Source organism: Rhipicephalus microplus, chromosome 3 (genome assembly GCF_043290135.1).
Source record: "Rhipicephalus microplus isolate Deutch F79 chromosome 3, USDA_Rmic, whole genome shotgun sequence".
NCBI lineage: Eukaryota > Metazoa > Arthropoda > Arachnida > Ixodida > Ixodidae > Rhipicephalus > Rhipicephalus microplus.
The window spans coordinates 7,685,946-7,709,818 of record NC_134702.1 but is presented as its reverse complement, the minus strand read 5'-3'; the positions used below and the strand labels follow the sequence as shown (position 1 = coordinate 7,709,818).

Sequence of the window (23,873 nt, the reverse complement as noted above, 5' to 3'; positions counted from 1 at the left end):
AGAGAGCATGAAGTTCGCCAGGCTGCAGGGAGCCCCTATACTCGAGCATCCAGCGCGGACGCCTCATAATTTATTACACGCCGCAGCCTCGGCATCCACGTATATAGCTTTGCTGTTTCAGACAGCCCGGAGCATCGCTCTCTGTGACGGAAGAATAAAGAAGATACGGAAGCGCCATGCAGTGAGAAATATTTCCGGGTGGTAAACGCAAATGAGCGCTGTGGGGCCTTCTCGGTGCTTGCGCCGCGGTGGTGAGTCGTGACGTCCCTACACGCGTAGAAAAACGACACCCTCCGAAAGAAGCAGGATGTGGTTGCGACCGTCGATGTTAAAAGGAGAGGGAGGGCATGCAGGCGAAGCGAAGCAAGACATCGCGTTGTGTGTTTAAAGTGCACCCACACAATACGCGAGGAAGTTCCCTCCGCTGACTGTGGCTTCCCCCCTCCGCCTCCAAGTTTACGCGATAATTTCGCATTATTATCTTCATTTTAGATATAAAAACAGGCAACAAAGGACAAACCCTTGAAGCTGATCATGACGCTTTATCTAGACACCCGCCTCCCAGTTTGCTGATTTTTTGCTTCCCATGCATATAATCCTTTACCTCTGTGCATTGGCCTCTGATCCGATGTCACGCGAGAAACAAGCTGTGAAGGAGAAAACAAGCGACGGGGCATGGAGGATTTACAACTCAAAGTACCCTTGCGCGTGCACTCTTTACAAAAGCCACCCTGGCTCTTTCAGCGCGCACGCACACACGCACACGTCACCTGGCGTGTTGGCCGCCGCTGCAGCACAGTCGGGGTCAAAGTTGGAAGCGACAATGCTACTTTCTGCATACTACTTCGCCTTGCCTCGGCCCATTATGGCCGCTGAAAGATGTATTACGGGGAAGAAATAAAAAAAAGCGTCAGAGCATTTATTCATGACTGACTGTTCAACCCTTATCCTCCACTCCTTCTTTTCTTGCAGCGACTTCACGGTCATTGTGCCTCTTTCCACGGTTCGATCCAAAACCACTTTCGCAAACGGACAATGCGAAACTCGCGCCCAGCTTTTCTTTTCAGGTTTCGCAAATGAGCTCTAGCACGGCTGGAACGGAGGCTTCCTGCTCCTTCACTCTGAACTCTGCTGCTCTAGAAAAGATAGCAGGGCAGACAAAGCCGCTGCAACTATAGGAACAGGAAAGAAGAAAGAATACGCGGTTCGAAATAGTGCATCTCTATGCCAACGTCGATAGAAAACGCGCATGGCGTTGGCTGAGCAAAGCCGACCGCGAGAGAGTAGGCCCGGGTGTCGTTCTGCCGGCGAAGCAGCTATACGGCACCACAGACAAGCGATGCAATCCCGCCTTTGCGGATTTCGTCTAGAACAATATATTTGAGTGGATTAGTGACGCGTGCTCACGCCACCATCGCTATAAAGCTCCGCCCGCGGAACAAGCTGCCTTGGCGGTTTCTATGTCGGTTTCAGGCGAGGCATTCCTCACGCTATTCCCAGCCAAAGTGTTCTTTGTCTTCTTTTTTTACAAACAGTATGCATGCGGCTTCTGCTAGGCGAGACCCCCCCCCTTTTTTTTTGTTGGGGTTTACCGCAAAGCATGCTCTTTTTGTGAGAACCCTTTTTCTATCTTTCTCTCTCCCCCAGACTGCTAGAGTATTTCAGCACCTGTGTGCTTTATGTATTCGCAATATTTCTTCCCCGGAGCAGCGCTGTATGCTTCTCCTTTGTATACAGCTGGAAGCAGCCATTGTTGTCTAGCTGCGATAGCCTGTTCTCGTTCACTTTGATGTCAAACTTTTTTAAGGAATTCTCTCGACTTGCTTTCACTTTTCCTTTCTTTTCTTTTTTTCTGTCCTTCACGTGCCATCCACCAATTTCGAACTACCGCATAAGGCAAAAAAAAAAGGATGGATGTCGTCTATAGAGAAAACCTGTCCGTATAGTTTAGCTTATTTCGACTAAGACGCGTGCACTAAGGCCAGTGAATTTGTTTTCTAGGCTTTGCGCTATAGTAGCACCATCATTTGGCGCAGTGGAAAATGCTCAATACCAATTTATTTATTTTTCGGTGACTTGGATGGCTTGGCTGTGTTTTTTTTTTAATTTTTTCATTCACCCAGCTTCCGCCTTGTCTACTCCTCGCGTACCGACTACCTTTTCACACGTCATCTCTGGCTTTTCTTTGTTTCTTTTTGTACATTACGCGCAGCTTTCCTCCTTTACTGTGGAATAAGCACTTTTCTCTTCTCTCGGTCTTTCGGCGATCTTCGTCGTCCTCCCGCCCCTCCACTTTTCCTTACCGAAGCTCCTCCGTGGATAAACGACGTCCGCTTGATGTTTCTGGGCGTCTACGCTGCTATGCCGTTGCTGAGCTCATATTTCGCGTTCGTGTTGGTTGGGGAGCGAAAAGTACGACGCTGGATAGCAAAGAACAAAGAACGGTTATAACGGCACTGTGGGAGCAACAAAGAACGCAGGAAAATTCGGAGGGGAAAGGACCCCTTGCGCAATCCATGCGTTATGTAGACCTCCGACTTGAATCATGGGTCACCTTGACATCCTTCACATCACCCGAGAGGATGATGTGAAGGATGATAGATGATGTGATGATGTGAACAAGGCCACAGTTACAGCACACGTTCTCTGCCTGAATTCTTTGCTTCCTCTTGTCTAGTTCACCACAGTGCAATTACTCCGATTACTGCTGCTACGAAATAATATTGCTTTAGGCCCAATTCTTTTTATGAACCTCCACCCGTCCCAATGCTCTAGTGGTTGTTACGGACTGTGGACCCCAAGGTCGCGGGATTGACTCCCAGCTTCGGTGGCCGACTTTCTATGCAGGCAAAATGCCAGAGGCCGTGTACTTATGTTCAAATGCACACTAATGATCACAAGATGGTCTAACTTTCCGGAGGCCGTTACTACCCGTTCTTCGTAAACAATAATGTTCTTTTGGCACGTAGAGCCCCCACAATTATCATACTACTTTTCGAATAGCAAGGCCATTTACAGATCGTTTATAATATTCATTACTACATGTCAGCTAAGTACGCTTGATTTCCTTTCAACTGTATTGTAGTGGGGTCAAGACGAAGTAATTGAAATTTTAAAACTCCATTCATCGCACCTCTTTTAGATTTCATCGTTTCGGCATAGCCGAACAACGTCTCTGCCTGGAGATGAAGTCAGCAGGATAGTTATCTTGACTGCTTACACTTTTCAGCGGAATCTTGTACGCCACAAACTACAACAAAAATTCACATTTTCTACTTCGCAGGTCTGCCTGGCGTAGCGACATTAAAAGTTGGCAATCGCAACGTCACGGACTCTTCAAATCTATACTGAGTAAGTGGAAATCATTTCATGGACACGTGGAGAAGAAAGATATTCATGCATTCATTGACGCATCGATGCAATATTCCCATGGCTCTATTGGCACCGAGTTGAAAAGGAGCTTGCTTGAAACGAGCAATTGCATGCATGCGCTCAGTGGGCAGAAAATGAAAAAAAAGCGGTATACTTGGTCACGCTACTGTAATCTCCGAAAGTAACTTATTTAGAAAAATGCTGTTTTGACTTAAACCGACTATTGGGAGAACCTGCTAATCACCATTATAGTCGACCTATTATGCTATGCTGAGGACTATCTCATTGCAGGCAAACTCTGACGATACATTTTAGGTTTGAATAAACTCCCCAGCACTTGTTTTTGCACCTTCTCCCACGGACAATACTTGAGTTGTATAATCGGCAACGTCAAATTTAGCCGAACTGGTTACTTTTTTCTTTTGCTTCAAATGAAAGGTCAAGCCCTCAAGAGCCTAAAGAATGTACTGGTGATTGCTAGTCGACTCTGCGAAGGTAATCACAGCATATTTTTGAAGTCTGGTTCTTGTTCGCCTTCTACCCTGACGTCACAACAAGGTATACGAGTTTCTCGTCACGTACTCGAATGAGATATCTTGACGTTTCTACCACCGCTCATTTCCGTCGCTAGGTCAGTGACCCCAAAGCCGCTATTTTGGGTTTTTGGTAACTCATGTTATAACAACTAACAAAACTGTTGCGTGACGTCATCAGGAGTGACACTGTAGCCTGGCGTCACGACAGAGTCTATGTCGGTAGCTTTGTCACTGGAAAATTAACTTCAAGGTCCAAATAAACTGGCTTACTTAGCTTACCGCTCATGGATAGTCTTCTCTCCATAGATGATATTTCTATGACCCAGTAAACTCGCATTCCAAAATAGGCACCAGAACTCCTGTCGAAGGAGACTAATGTGGAAAAGTAAGTAAGTTTAAATTGATGAAATGTACTTTAGAAAATATAATGACGGTAATTTCCCCGCTATAGCTTTATTAATAAACGAAGGAATGTTTCATTCATAAAGTTGGCGTGTTGAAATTCTATCGGCATGAAGTCGTGAACTTGAAAGTATTTTCATACCTTAACGACAACAGTTGAGTAAAAGTTCCAGAAGCTTGGTACACTAAGCCTCTGTCTCCCTGAAATTGCACTTTACTTCGATTTCACCAGTTGTGAGCTACGTAGGTCGTAGTTGACGCCTTCAAAATCTATGACGTCACAATGATTGGTGCGCTGATGTAAAGTGACGTCGCCACTCGCATTTTATTCTTGCACGTCTTCTTGATTACTAAAAGTATTCTAGCTTCAAGTGTTGTAATTTCAGTATTGTCAAAAAGTAATTTACCAACACGAAAACTTTTTCTCTTTAGTGTGCGAAAGGGCAGTCCAGGTTTGAATATCGCATGCCGCGCTCTCGTCTCCCGAGTATCAGCTGGCTGTCGCCGCTGCCGCTTTGCCGCTGCATGCTTCGCGATCTCCTCCTCCGCGGTACTTTGTCCTCTGCGTCGGTGTTTGTTTTCGCGGGTGAGAGCGCGTTCACACTAATTTTCATTCATGGCAGAAAAAGTATGTGTGGTATGGAAAGCCCTTATTTTTCATCGTCATCAACCACAACACAATGTGCCCATAATGCCTTACAGCCCCACCGCGGTGGTCTAGTAGCTAAGGTACTCAACCGCTGACACGCATGTCGCGGGATCGAATTCCGGCTGCAGCGGATGCATTTTCGATGGAGGTGAAGATGCTGTAGGCCTGTATGCTCACATTTGGGTGCACGTTAAAGAGCCCCAGGTGGTCGAAATTTGCGGAGTCCTCTACGGCATCTCTGGTGGTTTCGGGACGTTAAACCACCAGAGATGCCGTAGTGGTTTCGGTTAATCATGTGGTGGTTTCGGGATGTTACACCCCACATATCAATCAAATAATGTCTTACAGATGTGTAGCGGGTACCTCGGGTATCATCGGAATGAAGAATGGCATAGTGGGTGCTTCCCTTCATGAAAGTTACCTTGGGCGTATAGTGGGTACCTTGCGAGTGCTGCGCCGGAAAGCCGAGAACCCTAAGGTGCTTTGCTCCTGAAAACTGTACGAAGCCTACTTCGCACAAAAACTCAATCTAAAGTTTTTTCCCCATTTGAGGAATTTTTGTGTAATTGCTTAGTGTGACAATAGGCGGCACTTCTGCTACACTATGCAGCTCTTGAAAGAGCACGTGCTCACACGCCTCCTTAGTTTTTCTTGTCATTGTAACGTTCGCGGGCATCACTCTTGCCTTGGTAGACACTAAACAATACGTTCCATTTGGTTACAGGACTTCAATAAATGCGAGCACGACAACACATCTCCCCCTCCTGTCCCTGCTCACTTACCAGGCTATCTTCACAAATATACGAATGCCTAATTTTGAACTAGGAGCCCTTACGGAAACTAATCAGCAAGCGGTCGAAACCATTACACCTCACGGGGGCCGAATGTACTTCCGATGGCTACCATTCGAGCAACAACTCTCTGGTGACGAAGCGTCAGTCATATTTCTCTGTGTGGAAATAAGAGCCAAAGTACAGAGTCCCAAAAACCCTGCTCTTAGTATTTATATTGTTGTTTTGTCACATTGCACTCAGCGTGATCGATCGCAGCCGCCAAAAGCACAAACAGGTTCATTTCTGTTTTTGGCGAATGTGGTGAACTTGACTTAATGGATCGATTCTAGATTTTGGGACTCCGCAACGTTTTTTTCTCCAACATTCGTTCTTGCTTCTCTCTAAACGGTCTCGCACTTTCGCTACGAAGCAGACACTCTTCCCAAAAGGGGCCTCGTCCATCAGTATTCAGATGGGTGACAATGACAACGACTCGAGGAGAGGGGGAGTGCACTCCACTTTGAATTTAAAATGACTACGACACTCGGGAGCCGTGGAGAAACCTGGTTGCCGGCAACGAAATTGAATTTTGCATTGACCGAAGCATAACTACGTTGCAGAATGTAAAGCGTCAGTTGTAGGTAGCTGTAAAGTTGCCACGAATACGAGACGGACTACGCTGCACGACGAGCACAGAGCTTAGAGCACCAAAGAAAAAAAGAAGAAACAAAGAACTAACGAAAAAAGAAAGAAGGAAGGAAATAAAGAAAGGGAAGGGAGGGAAGGTAAGTTCCAAGCTCTCAAATAAAGGGTTTACTACATAAATACACTACGGTTTGCAAAATGTTCCTCTAAACAACACACCATACATTCTTAACTCTCTATCTCCCTATATATATATATATATATATATATATATATATATATATATATATATATATATATATATATATATATATATATATATATATACATATATATATATATATATATATATATATATATATATATATATATATATATATATATATATATATATATATATATATATATATATATATATATATATTGTCACGTGCTTGTCCAAGAAAGACGATGACAGTTGTGCATGTGCCACGAAGGACTACGAATTGGACGAATAAGAAGAACTCGCTTGCGCGTTCTAATTAAAAAGATCGACCTGCTTCTGGTGTCTCAGTCTCTACGGCAAGACCTCTGTTTTGACGTCGTGACACTGGTGGAGGTGCTGGAGCCTACAACTGGATGCAGGACAGTCTTGCTCGGACCCGTTCACCTAGTCCAGAGACCCGGCCCCTCGTCACGACTCCGGTGCACCGATTCAGTCGGCGCCTACTAGGCCTAAGTCCGGAGTTCGTATCTGTTCCGCCTCTAACCAGCATGGCAGCTCCTACCACATCCACGGCTACCGTTCCATCGCAGACCACTCTTTCCTCCCAGGTGACTCTTGAACATCCTCGCGTTCCTGAAGTTTTCCATGGGGAAAACTTCAGGTACGAGGATGTCGAGGACTGGCTCGAACAGTTCGAACGGGCCGCTGTATCTAACCACTGGAATGAACAGCACAAACTTGGCCGTGCATATTTCGCCCTGGAAGATAGCGCTCGCACGTGGTACGAGAACCACGAGGCTACTTTCCAATCTTGGGAAGATTTCCGTCGACAGCTCCTCGCCACATTTTTGAACACGGACCGACGGGATCGCGCACAGCAACTGATTGAGGCTCGCGCACAAAAACCCAACGAAACAGCCGCCATGTACGCAGAGGGTATGATCCGTCTGTTTCGACGAGCTGACCCTGACATGCCCGAGGCAAAGAAGGTGCGTCACCTAATGCAGGGTGTCAAAGAACCAGTGTTTGCGGGCCTCGTACGAAATCCACCTACAACAGTAGATGAATTCATAAGAGAGGCGACTGTCATCGAGCGCGCACTGCGACAACGATACCGACACTTTGACCGCCTGCCGAACCCCACGGCAGTAAGTGCTGCAGCTCAGAACACTGCCGTGTGTGAAAGTTCCCTACGACAAATGATTAGGGAAATGCTGCGTGAGGAACTTCGGGCCCTCTGCGTCCCTCCTACCCAACCACCCGTCGCATCTGTTGCCGAAATCGTCCGCCAGGAGTTGAGGCAAGCCGTTACACCACCGGCGCCAAGTCCATGAGCCACATCCAGCGAGCTACGCTGATGTGGTCCGTCGTCCTCCACCGTCATTTGTGGCGACACCCTTCCAGCCACGACCCGCGGCCGTACCTTGGTGGCAACGGGATTCCATGAGACGACCACCAGTTCGCCGAACTGACTTGTGGCGCATGGCTGACCGTCGACCTATTTGCTTCCGCTGCGGAGAACCAGGTCACATTGCTCGCTATTGCCGTACGTCATAGCGGTTCCGGCTTCGGGAACTTTTCTCGTCCCGCTTCTTTCCGCTCTGAAGACCGTCGTGACCACAATGCTGATCAACTGTCGACTGGCCAAGCGACTACACTGCGTCGCTGGCGATCTCCATCTGCGCGACACCGTGACTTCCCTCAGAGCTACGCGGACGTCACCAGAGGCCGCTCGCCTAGCCCGCGCCGGGGAAACTAACTGCTGCGACCTCCGGGGGCAAGGTTGCCAATCGTCGAGACACCGAAAAGTTCCCCCTATCATCGCAAGAAGATATGACGACAACCACGACGAATACGACGACGAATACGACGACGAATACGACAACGAATACTAATGCCGGTGAAGTTGTACGTGCTGATCTTGGCGTTTTCATTGACGGACATTACGTTACAGCACTGGTCGACACTGGCGCCGACTTCTCCATCATGCGACAAGAACTCGCCGACTGCCTTAGAAAGGTCAAGACACCGTGGACAGGGCCACAGATAAGAAGTGCTGGTGGTCAGCTGATGACTCCCACGGGTAAATGCACCACTCGACTTCGCGTTGGGAATTCTAGCTTCGTGGCCACTTTCATCCTGTTGCCAGACTGCTGTAAAGAGCTAATTTTGGGCATGGATTTTCTTCGAGATCATGGCGCTGTTATCAACATCCCTCAACGCATGGTGACGTTTTGCGCACATCCGTATGTCGACGACAGCAGCGACGAACTACGCGGCAGTTTGCGAATAGCCGACGATGTGACGCTCTCACCGAGATCCTGCTGCCTTGTGTCTGTGTCCAGTGGGTGGCCTTCCTATAAGGATGTGATAGTGGAGCACATAGTCGCTCTTTTGTTCACGCAAGGCATTTCAATCGCGAGAGGCATCCTAACGCTTACTGGTGGACAGGCAGAAGTGCTCCTTACAAACTTCAGCAACGAGCGCCGTCAAATCCAGAAGGGTACCGCAATTGCCTACTTCGACGATATAGACCAAGCCGGGGATTGCTGTGCTTTGCAACCAGATGACGCGACAGTCCCTGCCTCGACAACTTTGTCAGTGGACATCTGCTCCACGCTACCGCCCTCTGATAGGAAGCGTCTGCTTGGACTTATACACCAATTCGAAGACTGCTTTTCGCGTACGTCAAAGGTCCAGCGGACACCATTGACCAAGCACCGCATCATTACCGAAGACAACACGCGACCGATTCGGCAGAACCCCTGCCGTGTGGCTCCGAAAGAACGCGAGGAGATTCAGAAGCAAGTACAGAAGATGCTCGTGGATGACGTCATACAACCTTCGAAAAGTCCTTGGGCGTCCCCCGTGGTTTTGGTCAAGAAAAAAGACGGAAGCTTGCGTTTCTGTATTGATTATCGCAAGTTGAACCAAGTCACGAAGAAAGACGTCTATCCACTGCCTCGCATAGACGATTCACTCGATCGGCTGCGTCATGCGCGCTATTTCTCTTCAATGGACCTCCGAAGCGGCTACTGGCAGATAGAAGTCGACGAGAGAGATCGTGAAAAAACGGCCTTTGTGACGCCTGATGGCCTTTACGAATTTAAGGTGCTTCCTTTTCGGTTGTGCTCGGCGCCAGCCACTTTTCAGCGTCTCATGGACACCGTACTATCGGGCCTGAAGTGGCAAACATGCTTGGTCTATCTAGACGATGTTGTTGTATTCTCAGCATCATTCGAGGAACATCTCAGCCGTCTATCCACCGTACTCCAAGCCATACGCTCGGCCGGCCTGACTTTAAAACCAGAAAAATGTCATTTTGGTTTCAACGAACTCAGCTTCCTAGGCCACGTCGTCAGTCACGAGGGTGTTCGACCTGACCCGGCCAAAATAGATGTCGTAGCGCAATTTCCTGCACCCCATGATAAAAAGGCTGTGAGACGCTTCTTAGGGTTGTGCGCCTATTACCGACGATTTATCGAGGACTTTTCGTCTATTGCGGCGCCATTGACACGACTCACACGTGAGGACGTCCCCTTCTTTTGGGGGGAACAGGAGCAAATGGCATTCAATGAACTGCAACAACGCTTGCAAACACCTCAAGTCCTTGCGCACTTCGACCAGGACGCCCCTACAGTACTTCACACTGACGCCAGCAATGTAGGTCTAGGTGCCGTTCTGGTGCAGCGGCAAGACGGCTGTGAAAGAGTAATAGCCTACGCCAGCAGAACTCTCTCTCGCACGGAGGAGAACTACTCGACCACCGAGAAGGAGTGTCTCGCCGTGGTGTGGGCAGTCATCAAATTTCGTCCGTATTTGTACGGCCGCTCCTTCAAGGTTGTTAGCGACCATCACTCTTTGTGCTGGCTCGCCAACCTTAAAGATCCATCTGGTCGTTTGGCGCGCTGGAGCCTAAGACTTCAAGAGTTTGACATGACCATCGTCTACAAATCTGGGAAGAGGCACACCGACGCCGACTGTCTCTCACGGTCGCCAGTGGAAACTGTCGCTCCTGATGAAGAAAACATCGACGCGGCATTCCTGGGAGTTGTCAACATGGCCACTATTGCACGAGAGCAGTGCCGTGACCCTGAGCTGTTACCACTCATTGAATATTTAGAAGGACGACGTAAAGACGTGCCGCGGTTATTTGCTAGAGGACTGCCATCTTTTTGCTTGCGAAACGATGTTCTCTATAAGAAAAACTTCTCACCAACCGGTAACCCACACTTGCTCGTCGTGCCTGCCTCTCTTCGAAAAGAAATTATGGAAGCGTGCCATGATGAAGCAACTTCTGGTCATCTAGGCTACACCCGAACATTGTGCCGACTACGATGCAAGTACTACTGGCCAAAGTTACCTGCTACTGTTAACCATCACGTGCGAACGTGCACCGACTGTCAAAGACGCAAAGCGCCTCCCAGCAAGCCAGCCGGTCTTTTACATCCAGTCGAAGCACCAGAAAAGCCGTTCACCCAGATTGGAATGGATTTCCTGGGTCCCTTTCCAATTTCGACAACAGGGAACAGATGGATTATTGTGGTCACTGATTACCTGTCCCGTTATGCGGAGACTAAAGCTATGCAGCGTGGCACAGCAGCAGAAGCCGCTCAGTTTTTCATCGAAAACATCGTCCTTCGGCATGGCGCTCCGACAACAGTGATCACAGACAGAGGACCTGCCTTCACCGCAGAGCTTTTGGAGTCGGTTCTCAGACTCAGCGGTACATCTCACCGGAGAACAACTGCATACCATCCGCAGACAAATGGACTGACGGAGCGCCTCAATAGGACCCTCACAGACATGATCAGTATGTACGTTGACACGGAACATAAAAACTGGGATCGGATATTGCCGTACGTGACCTTTGCTTATAACACCGCTCGACAAGAAACCACTGGAATGACACCGTTCAGTCTGATTTATGGTCGCGAAGTCACGACAACATTGGACGCCATGTTGCCGCATGAGTGTGATGACATCCATGTAGACGCCGAAAAATTCACTCAGCGTGCCGAAGAAGCCAGACAGCTCGCGCGCGTGCGCATCTGTCATCAGCAGCATCAAGATGCACAACGTTACGACACCCGACACAAGTTTGTTAGCTACTCACCAGGCGATGAAGTGTGGGTCTGGATTCCGATACGTCGACGTGGACTGTCTGAGAAACTGCTAAGACGGTACTTTGGTCCATACAGCGTCACGCAACGCCTGAACGACGTGAACTGCGAAGTCGTTCCCGACACTAATTGTAGTTCTAAGCGCCAAAAGCATTTGCCCGAAGTCGTGCACGTCGTGCGTATGAAACCGTATTTATCGAGTTAATTAGCTCCTGGTTACCTTTTTCGTACGACCACTTCATACGCCTGGTAGAGCACCTAAGTTGCGCATCGGGACGATGCTTCTTTCGGAGGGAGGCAAATGTCACGTTCTTGCCCAAGAAAGACGATGACAGTTGTGCATGTGCCACGAAGGACTACGAATCGGACGAAGAAGAAGAACTCGCTTGCGCGTTCTAATTAAAAAGATCGACCTGCTTCTGGTGTCTCAGTCTCTACGGCAAGACCTCTGTTTTGACGTCGTGACAATATATACATACCTTTTTTAGCCGCAGAGCCGCGCCTCTCGCGCCACTCGTGCGGAAGCTCTAAGGTGCAAGCAGGAAGAGAGCAGGTTCTGGCACCTAATGGGTCGGACGTTGGCAGTCACCGCCGCTCTGCTTTGGCCCCTGTAGAATAAAGTGGCGAGATCTTTCAGGTCACTCTGCCTCTCGATACAACTTTCTCTTTTGAAACATCTGTTCACAGCGGACCGGACAGCAGCTGTAACGTGGTGTTATTACTAGCATCGACAGACGCAAACCTGTCCGTTTTCTGTTTCTTTGCATTGCGCGTCGTTTGAATCTGTGTACTGCGAATAACTTGAATGGAATTTCAATGCGTTTTGTTGTAAACAATTTCTAACTTTCAGGAGGCTCAAAAGCTATGAGGGAAGGCCCGAGTGAATGGTGTCGAACGTGCAGATCGGTGGCAGTATTTTTTACGGTTATGCGATGGACAAAAAAAGACCATATTCTATCTATTGCATGATGTTCAATATATTGTCGACCAACATTAAGCTTAATAAATGATAGGCTCTTCAGCAAGTGCCAATTAATGATCAAAGCAAAATATTCTTTTTTCGCTCTCTTTCACATGTGTCAGCCAGAATGTCTGCTCGGTCAGCTACCATAACAATGGGCGATCGACACAAATTGCATCTTTGTGAGCAATGAGCTTTATTTGGTAGTGCAACGCCTAACAATAAAAGGCAGCAGTGTGAGACAGCAAAACCTAATGAAAATAGATCAACCTCTAGAAGACATTCCTTACAGCGCCGCGAGCAACTTAATGAAAGTGAAATGTACATAAATGACAGTAACATTGAATCAGTAATGTTAGCGTAGACATGTATAACTGTGCTCTAACTATTTGAAAGCAGTGTTACGTAGATACTGCCAGCTGATCAAGACGGTGAAATAATGGATAACGTAGAGAATACGAATGAGGCATGGGCGCTATGATTTCAAGCACGCATACAGAAATATGCATAGAAACGTAAAAAAATAATTTAGTTGATACTCATTATGTCATAGTGTAACCTGGTGGATACTTCAGCACGTAATTTCTATTTCTTTCTTTGATGTTTATATGTAAATTTTCACTATCCACCAATCATAAGAACAGTCGTCACGTTTACCTTTGTGACAGAAATTGTTACACATTTGATCAAACCTAAATTGCGTATTGTTCGTAGTGTGAGCGAGAAAGTAGGTTATCACGGACACAGTGTTGCAGAAATGGTTTTTGTTGTAGAAACTATTTTGTTGTCAGAAGTCTAAATTTTGAAGTTATTCGCACATGTCGTAATTTAATGAGCAGAAGGAAATTCATGATTAACAGCAGTGTCGCGTCCCTCGCACGCTGGGGAAAACGTGTATCATATCTTGACAGATGTTATAGAAGCATAAAATTCAGTTCGGCACTAGAATTTGAAATCCCCTTGTCCGTTATGGGAATCCAATGTGAGGATACGTACTGGCAGAGGATTTTGATGTGCGATATCAGGTATATCACGTTCGTTGTGGAAATTGACACAGATATCTCTCTTGATTGAGAAATGACAGGTATATACGAGTCTTGGTGCATAATGCACTCTTGAAAATATAAGATTTATGGAATCCTCCATCCGTTGTGCATAGTGAGCTGACGGGGATTTCAGCTAGACCCTTCTTTCTTTTCTTTTCATCATTTCATACCCTTCTATCAGCGTAGGATAGCAAACAGTACGCCTTTCTTTTTCTTCCTGGTGCTCGTTATATTTCTGTTCTATATTTGAAGATTGACGTGCGAAACCATGATATGATTATGAGAGACACCGCACTAGAGGACTCCGGAAGTTTCTACCGTATGGTGTTCTTTATTGTGTACATAAGTCTAAGTACATGGTCAGTTTGTTCTCTATCAAAAATGCAGCCTTTGAGTTAGCAGTCGTGCCCCACAACCACCAAACCACCGCGGCGGGGCATCCTCTTCGTTATGAGGCACGTGTGAGCACAAGTGTCTCAGTGCATATCTTTATACGTTCCCCCCCTTGTCCAGCGGAATATGCTTGAGAGAGATTTGATCTATAGGTTGCTGAAAAAAATGAAACACAGACTCACCAACATTTTCCTAAATTGTACTCAGTTGGTATGAAACTCGCATTCGGAACCGGACTTATTGGGACTGCCGCTCATGGACAAATTTGACTTATGGAATAAATTGACTTATGGTGAATTTACCAACCTATGGTATAGACTCGAGTTGCTACGGGTGTTCGCCTACCGATCTAATAAATACAAGCGCTAAAATCACAATACGAGGTGTTCATTGAAGGCTTCAACGAAATTTCTTTTTTGCAAGCAAACTAAAACGTGTGTCGTCGACTTTCCTCTCTTAAATTATAAGAGCACTTTCAACTTCCACACCCCATGCGATGTTGGGAGTTCTCGATTTCACAGAAATTGTTTTTTTTTTGTCAATGCATTTCAGTAACGAGCTTCACGGTTGTTCTCTTGCATCCGCAATCTCAAGTGGGGTCGATGCCTTGACATACCTTAAGAATAACTTTATTTTAAATATAAAAATAAGGATGGTTCATATTGGTTACCTAGTATGAAGACAATTGACAATATTCTAAGCATGAACTTTGCGTAGTGCGTTCATGTACAGTTGCTAATTCAAATAAAGCAAACGGCTATCTCTTATAGCAAAAGCTATGGCTGATCAAAATAAAAAAAAACATACGACACGCGAAACAATAACGATCTCCATTGTCTGCACCATCAGCTACGTCTTTCTCTAGGCCACACACAAGTCCGCGCGCCATTGGTAGCGCCATCGTTCAAGCCTTCGCAGCCATGCCGCCAAGCCCACGAAAGCAAGTGCATGGCGCGAGCTTCCCATTCAGCCCTCCGGGTGTTACCTCCGTCGAAACGACGGCAGCACCCCACCAGCAGCGGGGATCAATATGCTTGCCAAGCCTTGTCTTTTCCGACGATTTTCTTTGTAAGACTTCAGATTGGTATGCATAAAAAACTTACTTCATTTAATTTTAAGCAGTCAGAATCATGTATAGGGTGAACGCGTAAAACACTGGAAAGTGATGCACTTATATTGGCAGCGCGAGCCAGAAAACAAACTGTGGCGCAAAAGAAATGTCGAAGGGCAACACTTTTAAAATTTTGATTTGTTTAATTTTGTGGTAGCAGAATAAAGGTCCTTTGCAGGAGAAGATGCAAACCCGGCGTAGAGGATGGTAGATAAAAAGAAAGTTCCGACAATGGGAAAATTTAAAAAAAAATTGGACCATCTCCCCGGAAGGATCGCTAATGGGATAGGAGGCAGCTGCGGTACGCATGGCGTTGAATCAGTTGAAACGGGCGTTTACCCAGTTCATACAGACGTAGACGCGCCTGCTCGAAGAATGGTCTTAAACAAGACTCGGTGTAGCGTTTACTCGAGTAAACATTTCTTTGAAACAAAGAGACGGGAGCCAGGTTGGGTATTTTATATGGTTCATTAAAGCGTTTGGCAAGATTTCGTAGTTGTCGTATCTTCAGAGTGGACGCGGGTGCTGGATCGGAGCTGGCGCACCTTTCGCCTTGACTATTACGGCCTTGTAATCGTTGAAGGGCACGCTGAGAAGTTCCTGCAGACACTCGACGTCGAAGTTGACCAAGACTAGATCGATGCACATTCATTTTATCGTGGTGGGTAGTTAAGTGGTGGTAGCGGCAGGTGTTGCGGGCTAACGGACGAGGCAGCAGCTGCGGGCACTGCGGTGAGTATGTGGAAGGCGTGGGAGAGAGTGACGCCAGCGCGCACTGCGATGAGAGCGTAATGTCAACGCACAGCTGCGGCGTGACCTACTTGGAACCGCTCCAACACCTGTGGCAAGGGGAACACGTTGAGCCCGTTCGTACAGACGAACGTACGGCTTTACACGCGTGAGCCGAAGAGCTGCTTCGCATCTCATAAAACGCACACGTGCCGCTACTCTCTACCGTATGTGTTTTGCAGAAACAATAAGTTGTGTACAACAGCTCGCTCTTTAGCACCACGAGAACACGGACAGCACCGTGCGCTTCGACCTGGGCAACAAGTAGACCGTGGCGCTATCGCTGGCTCGTGACTCTATGGTCGGCTGCAGTACGCGATGCAGCACAACGCGAAGGATATCCCTGCCAACAAGGACGGCCTTTGGGCCATCTACGCCATCAGCAAAATCCACAGCACGCTCGTCGCCAAGTTCCACGAGCGTGCTATGCAAGCAGAGTGCGTGTAGAACATCACGCTCGACCACCGCACCGTGGGCGAGATGTCCACCGTGTGCGGCGTGTGTGAGACGTGTGTGGCCACGAAAGTTTCATTCACACTTGCTAAGTAGAAAAACTTAATGACATCTTCCCAAAGGGAACCCTGATGGGATGCGAAGCAGTAGCGCTGCGCACAGTGATCCAGCGGTTGTTTCAGCGGAGGGCGCGTGTTACTGTCGAGACGTTATCGACGCCGTGGCCAACGACAACGACGTCGAGGATTCACCGGCTTTGGTCTTCCACTGTCAGCGAGTCCACTCGGCTTCCTTCCTCACACCTCGTCGTTGTTACCAGCACGCTTGTCAGCTAGAAATCGTCAAACCTGGTGAGCAGCCCTTTAAGGCCCGACGGCGCCATTAACGAACGCGATCGGCTCTGCTAACCCTCGCAACGCCGGTGACGGCTGATAATTAGGCTAAATCGCTTCGGTGCATGTTTAGGCGGGTGAAGGGTTTCGCTTTCCAGCGTCGTCTCCATCGCAGATAAACGAGCCTGAAGAGTGTTCACTCAATGTGTGCTCTAACGTTGTGAGCAGTAGAGTGGATGAAGTGAGAGAGAGTTACACGTGGTGAGCGCGCGGCAGGCGAGAGAAGGCGTGACCTACTTGGCACCGCCCCAACACCTCTCGGCTGCTGACTCGCAGGTCGCGGGATGAAATCCCGGCTGCGGCGGCTGCATTTTCCGATGGAGGCGGAAATGTTGTAGGCCCGTGTGCTGAGATTTTGGTGCACGTTAAAGAACCCCAGGTGGTCGAAATTTCCGGAGCCCTCCACTGTGGCGTCTCTCATAATCATATGGTGGTTTCGGGACGTTAAACCCTACATATCAATCAGTCAACTGCCCAACCCCTGTGGCGAGGGGAGCACGGTACAGCACGTCGGCACGGAGACACGGACGGACAGTATTACACTAGCTAGTCAAAGAGTTGCTTTGCATCTAAATGAAGCTCGTGCATGAAACTCTCTGCTTCGCATCTGAGCTTCATGCGGTGTCTACGACTGCCAGAAAGCGATGTTCCTATTTGCGAACATCTAGAAAAGGTGAATATGAAATGAAATGACTTTATTTGTTTTGTCTCTGTGCAACATCACCGTGTTATCGGGAACCAATGAATCATGTCGCTTTGGAGCCGCTTTTAAAATATGGTTTTATAACCTTTTTTTTCCTTTGATACCATTTCGAACGGAGCCGAATCAATACTATGACTCTCGGTAGAAAATCTTCTTCCGGAGAGAAAGCAAGCTTAATTCTAGAACCAGCCAATCTTATTGTGCCAAAGTGTGTGAAGGATAACTAAGCACTGTTACTTTTTTTTGAAAATCCCTTCCGCTGTGTAAACGGCATAGGCACACAGTTCCTAAAACTTATAGAAGAAACACTTCGCCTGTGCGCATCGCCTTCTTTGAGGGCAGTCGCCATTTGGTTCGACAAGCTGTCGTCCTGCAATGTTTGACTATATATATATATATATATATATATATATATATATATATATATATATATATATATATATATACTATAGTTTACCACCTGGAACATCAGTGCACGCAGGGTATCACGTTTTATGTTGTTTTTAACTGCTCGAGTAACGCAAAACATCATCAAGAGACACAAAATTGTCAAAAAACTTAGTGTTCGAGGAGTTGGAGGCGTGAGACTTATAGTTCTAGAAAGGATTTTCCAACTGCACTGCTTTTACAATCATCTTTATGCCCACAGCTAACATGTGTTTTCTCCACTCGATCTTTCGAGACACCCGTACTCCTGGAAATGGGATGCCATCCGAAAGTGCAACACGCTGTTGTTACATGTTCCAAGAATGTATTGTGCACTGTTGCGTATCACTGACCATACTCTTCCATATCCGCCTTGTAATTTTTTTTGTTTTTTTGGGAGGGGGGGGGGAGTGTCTACATGCACTACGGAGCTGTCTCAAGTGTCCTGAAATAGGACAAAATAAGAAGACAAGCGAAGACCATTGAAAACGGCCACTATCTAACGACCGCACTTCACGTTCAATGTTTTTCCTGGCCAAACACACACGACCGGTACCCCGGTGTTCACGAGCGGAGTCCACCACCGCATTCAGACGGATTTGCAAAAAGTTTATAAACGAAAAAACAATTGGCCCGCAACTAAGTCGAAGCACGAAAACGCCCTACCGCCATATATTATACTAAAGCGCACACATCACTGCCCCATTCGTTGAACTTTTTGTCGAGCTTTACTTTCCCGCTTCTAAATTGAAGAACGTGCTCGGAATCCTTTCTTTTTCTTGCTGCGTTCACCTTTGAGAACAACAGGTTTATCCGGCGCGTGCTACTCCGGCTGGCGAGGACGCCGGTTATCGACCGCGCCCTGCGGGGTCGCAGAAGCGATTGAAAGCCGAGTTCAAGACGACGCCACGCACCGCTTGTCTCACTCTCGAGTTCCGAGACATCGGGAGAGAAGCAGGAGGAGAAATAACGCGATTCAACTGTGAAATCCCTGCTGCGATCTCGAAGAGGTAGTGCGCGATCTCGTGCAGTCACTCATCGCGCAAGAAAAAAGAAGAAAATCTAACGCTGGAATACAAGCGGAGCAGACGTGAAACGCCCTGCAAATAACGCGAAACACCGAAACGGGATCGGAGAGTGCGCCGAGTGTGCTGAAAAAGCAGTTTACAAGCGCTGTTCGCGTGCCACGAGAGTTCGAAAATGGTTGTCCCTTCTTTTCGTGCAATTTTCTTCACTGCATTTTTTTCGTGAATCGCTATAGGCGGCTTTGGCGAGAACTCTGAAAAGCGTCTTCCGGGCAATGCACTGAACGGCCTATAAAAGCTATCGTCGGTCCCGTGCACCACGATAATCTGCTTCAGGCTGCGCCTAGCTTCTTCGCTCCTCCTCACACGATAAACGTGAGGTGGAGACTGTTTGCGCTGTTGAAGCAAAGTGATCAAAACTCGACTGTTCTGGGCATGGGCAATAAAAGGACTTCTGTATTGCTCCTTGTTTTCGTAGTCATACACGTTTTCTCGTTTACTGCAACAAGTGCAGAGAACAATTATTGCTCACGATGCGAAGGTGCCTTTTCGTCCAGCCCGGAGTCATGAACGGCGCACGGAGTTTTCTTCTGAGATATTATTATTACCGAGCCTTTCAAACATGTACAACTAGCCAGAGTAATATATTGGAGCCTCTTGTTATGGCGTCAATGATATGACGACAAACCCGCTCAAGGAGATGACTCGTAAAGACCTAAAAATACGTATAGTTAACCATATAATGACAATTATTGGCAACGTTTAAGAGAAAAGTTACTGGTAAGCCTTGTTGCAAATGCGCATAAGTATTATACAGACCACCTGCGTCTGGTCGTACGGCACAGCGCATGTACGCGAATTCTAATTTGTTTATTTATTACTTTTATTCATTTTATTTTTGGGTAGGTGGGAGGGGGAGTGATTGAAATGCCACGAACTGAAAATGCATACCATTACAGTCCCACTATTTCATGACAATATATCGTGTTGAGGCTGTAGGCCTATTCATCCCCACGTAGGAGTGGCCCGCTACCTGCTAGTTTGCACCCCGACAGACCGAAACAAAGTTTTTTCATACAATATGCAAAGAATAGGTATCACAGGAACAAATTAGGCTCACAAAGTGACAAAGATCAAATACAGCAAGAAACATACGACATATGTCAATATTCTGTTCTCGGTCCGATTTTAGGTAAAGCTCCGCTTGTGCGAAAGTATTTGTTATGACTTCCCGAACTTGAAAATTTTATAGGTGTGAAGCTAGATTATCAAAATACTCATTCGCAATAACTTGAAAAATCGTTGGGTCTCAAGTGTTCTTATTATTCAGACAATTTGACACTTCTAAATCATCAGGCGGCGGTGATAACAGACAGCACAAAGAGCTCCGTGTTCTGGCTTCACCATGTGGGAAAAAATAAATCACAAGGAGGCCATCCGGGCTGTATGCATGGGTCAATCTAATCTTGGACATGAGCTGGTACGAGGCAGCCTATAGACGCTAGGAGACTGCTAGGAAGCACAATATGAAAGATAATGACTCGCCTGCACCTGTTAGCGTGAAAATGAATTCTCTGAGCCACATGTATTAGACGACGACGAAGGCGACCATTTCATTGCTGGGCACTCGGCTACGGCTGGTGCAAGCACGTCAATGATAACCCGTGAAAGGCTAATCAAAAGATTGCTCATTCCGAGAGTGAACAGAGCTGTACAAATGACTCGGGAATGAGATGATTGTCGGGATGACGCTAAGCGGTGTCTGAAGTATTTCTCTTGCGGGTGCTGCCAAATGTCGATATAAAAGTTGCAGACTCTTTTGCATCTATCTCACCTCTGCTTCGGCAACCTTGATGTGTTCTCTGCTCCGCCGTAATTGAGATGCCGTTCATTGCGTGTGCCTCGAGTTGCCTGTCTGTCCATCTCTCTGTCTGTCTGCTGCTTTATCTGATGTAATTATGTCTCGACCGAATACATTGGCAATAGTTTTTTTTGTTATTTTATCCCGTCTCTCTCTCTACATTCACCGGAGCCCTTAAAGGCATAAAATGAGACATGGATGGACGGATGGACGGATGGACGGATGGACAAACGGGCAGAGGGACGGATGGACGGACGTGCAAAAGGGCCTGCATTGCGCAAAGAAATGTTTTACACTAATATCTTCGCAAATGAGTCACCCATGCGTCAATGCAACAGGTACACACCAGTATCGAGCGTGAAAAAGAAAGCGAACAACATTCATTTAAAAAGCTATGCGCTCTCTTGCCAGAGAATTTATTATTCGCCGGTGCTGGACATCACCTGAGATCACCGGGAAAATAAACACGCGAACCGGCGTACGCGAGGGACAAGAACTTCACAAGCACCGCGGCGTCCATATAAACCAGCTTGTTTTCTCTTTCTCTCTCTCTCTCTCTCTCTCTCTCTCTCTACGGCGCTCAACGTCGGGAACATGAGGAGCTTCGGGGTGAGGTGGGAACCGCGACGTCCGGCGCATGCATGGACGATAAACACACCGGACGGCGAAAGGCAAACGATGACAACACGCGTATGGGGGCGATGGATCGTTATGCAGTTCCCCTTTTCCTTTTTACCTTTTTTAACAGGGCTCCTCTCATTGCTGACCGTTTCACCAAAGGCATTGGTCGTTGTGCGAGACCGCAGCAGACCGAGTGTGGCTTCATGGTTCGGTGGCTCTGCTCATAATGAACGCGTTATCGCGTCATTGTAGGTCCATTTTAATGCGATAGCGATTATATAGGCACTCTCGGCTGCATTTTACCGCCGGCATCAGTGTCGCAGTCACTCACCGTATGTGTATACGTATCTATATATCGCAAACAACAGCATGCAAATACACTTGATTTTGATCATAGGTATACCGAAGCGATGTTTCAGCACCCACTTAATTTGGTTTCGTATATAGTTAGTCCGCCACCGACGTCAATGAATTTGTTTTCTTTTACAACCAGTGAGGCGTACTCATGCTTCGAGAATCCATCATTCCCCGCTCTACATAGTCACGGGTGCAATCCATAACATTTCTTTTTCTGTCACTGGGGCAATTGTTCGAATAATCTAGCGAACTCACAGTGACAATTAATTCTTATAGAATGTTGTCCCATCGGCCTTCAACCGATGGAGCCATTCTCGAAAGATTACCCCAGCACCGGCCTGCTATGATTGGATGGAGCGCGATTGCTCAGAGAGATACACGCTTCCGTGCCGGGAACAAGCCGGGATTTTACTGCCGCACAGAATTTGCCGAGGGGAGTCGTTAGTCCCAGTGGACTCTGGCAGTATTGTAGCTGTCAGCGTCGAGTTAACGGTGCGCCGAGCGAGGCTGAATATATCATGAACGCACTCTTTTGTTACGATAGGAACTATATGGACACACTCGGCTGGATTTTGCAGACGGCGTCGATGTCACTCACCGTATATGTATACTAATCTATATATATGGAAACGCAAGAAAGAAAAAAAACACCCAGAAAAAGACTCCGATACGCGGAATCGAACTTGGGTTCTCTCAATCGTGAGTGCGAGGCGTTATCCACTAAGTAACCGAGGAGCTTTTTCTTTCTTTATTGCCTGTGTAACATCCACCAAGGAGCACGTCATTCACCGTTCAAACGACAAGCTCTTTATATTTACCACTTACTGCTGCTACCGGGCATCTTGAGGGAGAATTATAGTGTTTTCAGCATTACCAGCAAGATGGCGCGATGAGCGCGCGTCGCCACATCGCGGGGCGGCACGCGCTCTAATCTCCCACGCGTACTTTGCCCCGCTTAGAGGAGGGGAGCAATGCTCCCTCGCGCACGCTTATGGCGTGGTGGGGAGGAGGGGAGGATAGTACGTCTTGGCTGGCCACGGGTTTCACCTGGAATGACTCTGTTGTAGCACAAAAGTCGCAACAATCATTACAGTCTCCATTTGCGAAAAGCGCACGCTTTTCAGACACAGTGAAGTAACAACTGAGACGCTTATTCGCTTGCATCTGTACCTGTGAGTACGTTTTGTTCGTCATTTGTGCGTGAGAAAGGCGGGACACGTCTTGATCTGCTTTCCATTCTGCGCGTGACCTTCCAATTTGTTGCTATCACGTTCATTGCTTTGGCTTTGTGACGAAGCTGAGGCTTTTCTAAAGGCTTGATAAGAAAGCACGAACTGTAGCCTATTCTATTTCATCATTGGCGAAATGACACTGCCAGCTGTCTTCTCACATTGCAGACGAGGTTAGAGCATATATTCAAAATTAAGGTTGACACTCTTGGTGTGGCGAAATGCAAGTACAATATGTACGGCATCAGGCAAGTGCTGTCGAGGTGAAGCAGTGGTTATGGTAGAACTTGGGCATCGTAACAAGCGTGACGGAAGAAAAAAAAAAACAGAAACGTAAACAGGATGGGTGCTAGAACCTGTTTACGGGTCTCTTTTGTGTTTTATCCGTGGTGATAGTTAGGATGCCTGAGTTCTGCATCCTCTAGCTAGCCCAGATTTCTGTGTTGAATACTTTTATGGTTAACTTTGAATGATGCAGGGCGAACGAGACGACGACGAAAAAAAACAAAAAGACAGACAGGTGCATACCAACTCACTTAAGTTTCCATATTACGAAGTGGTTATGTCAGTCGGCTGGCGACAGGAAGGTCGCAGATTATATCTCAGCCGCGGCAATCAAAATCGATGGATACGAAATGCCAGAGGACCGTATACTGTCCCAATGAAGATTTAAACGCGCGTGCACAAGTTAACGCGGCCAGAAGAGCTGCGTGCGCATCGCAGTGCGTGGGGTCATGACCTTTAAAGCACGCCTGTCGCGCCAGTCGCACCATTTTGCTAGTGAGGACGAGAGCATGAAGT

The 23,873-nt window shown here is 47.3% G+C and overlaps 1 long non-coding RNA gene across 2 annotated transcripts in view; it reads left to right on the top strand.

Annotated features, from left to right (window-relative positions):
- LOC142802734 (uncharacterized) overlaps positions 1-23,873 on the top strand; it is an 87,131-nt gene that overhangs the window by 36,061 nt on the left and 27,197 nt on the right. For both annotated transcript variants that reach the window (XR_012893972.1, XR_012893971.1), the window contains exon 3: positions 3,284-3,351. This is a non-coding gene — a long non-coding RNA (uncharacterized LOC142802734). The remainder of the gene's footprint in view (positions 1-3,283; positions 3,352-23,873) is intronic.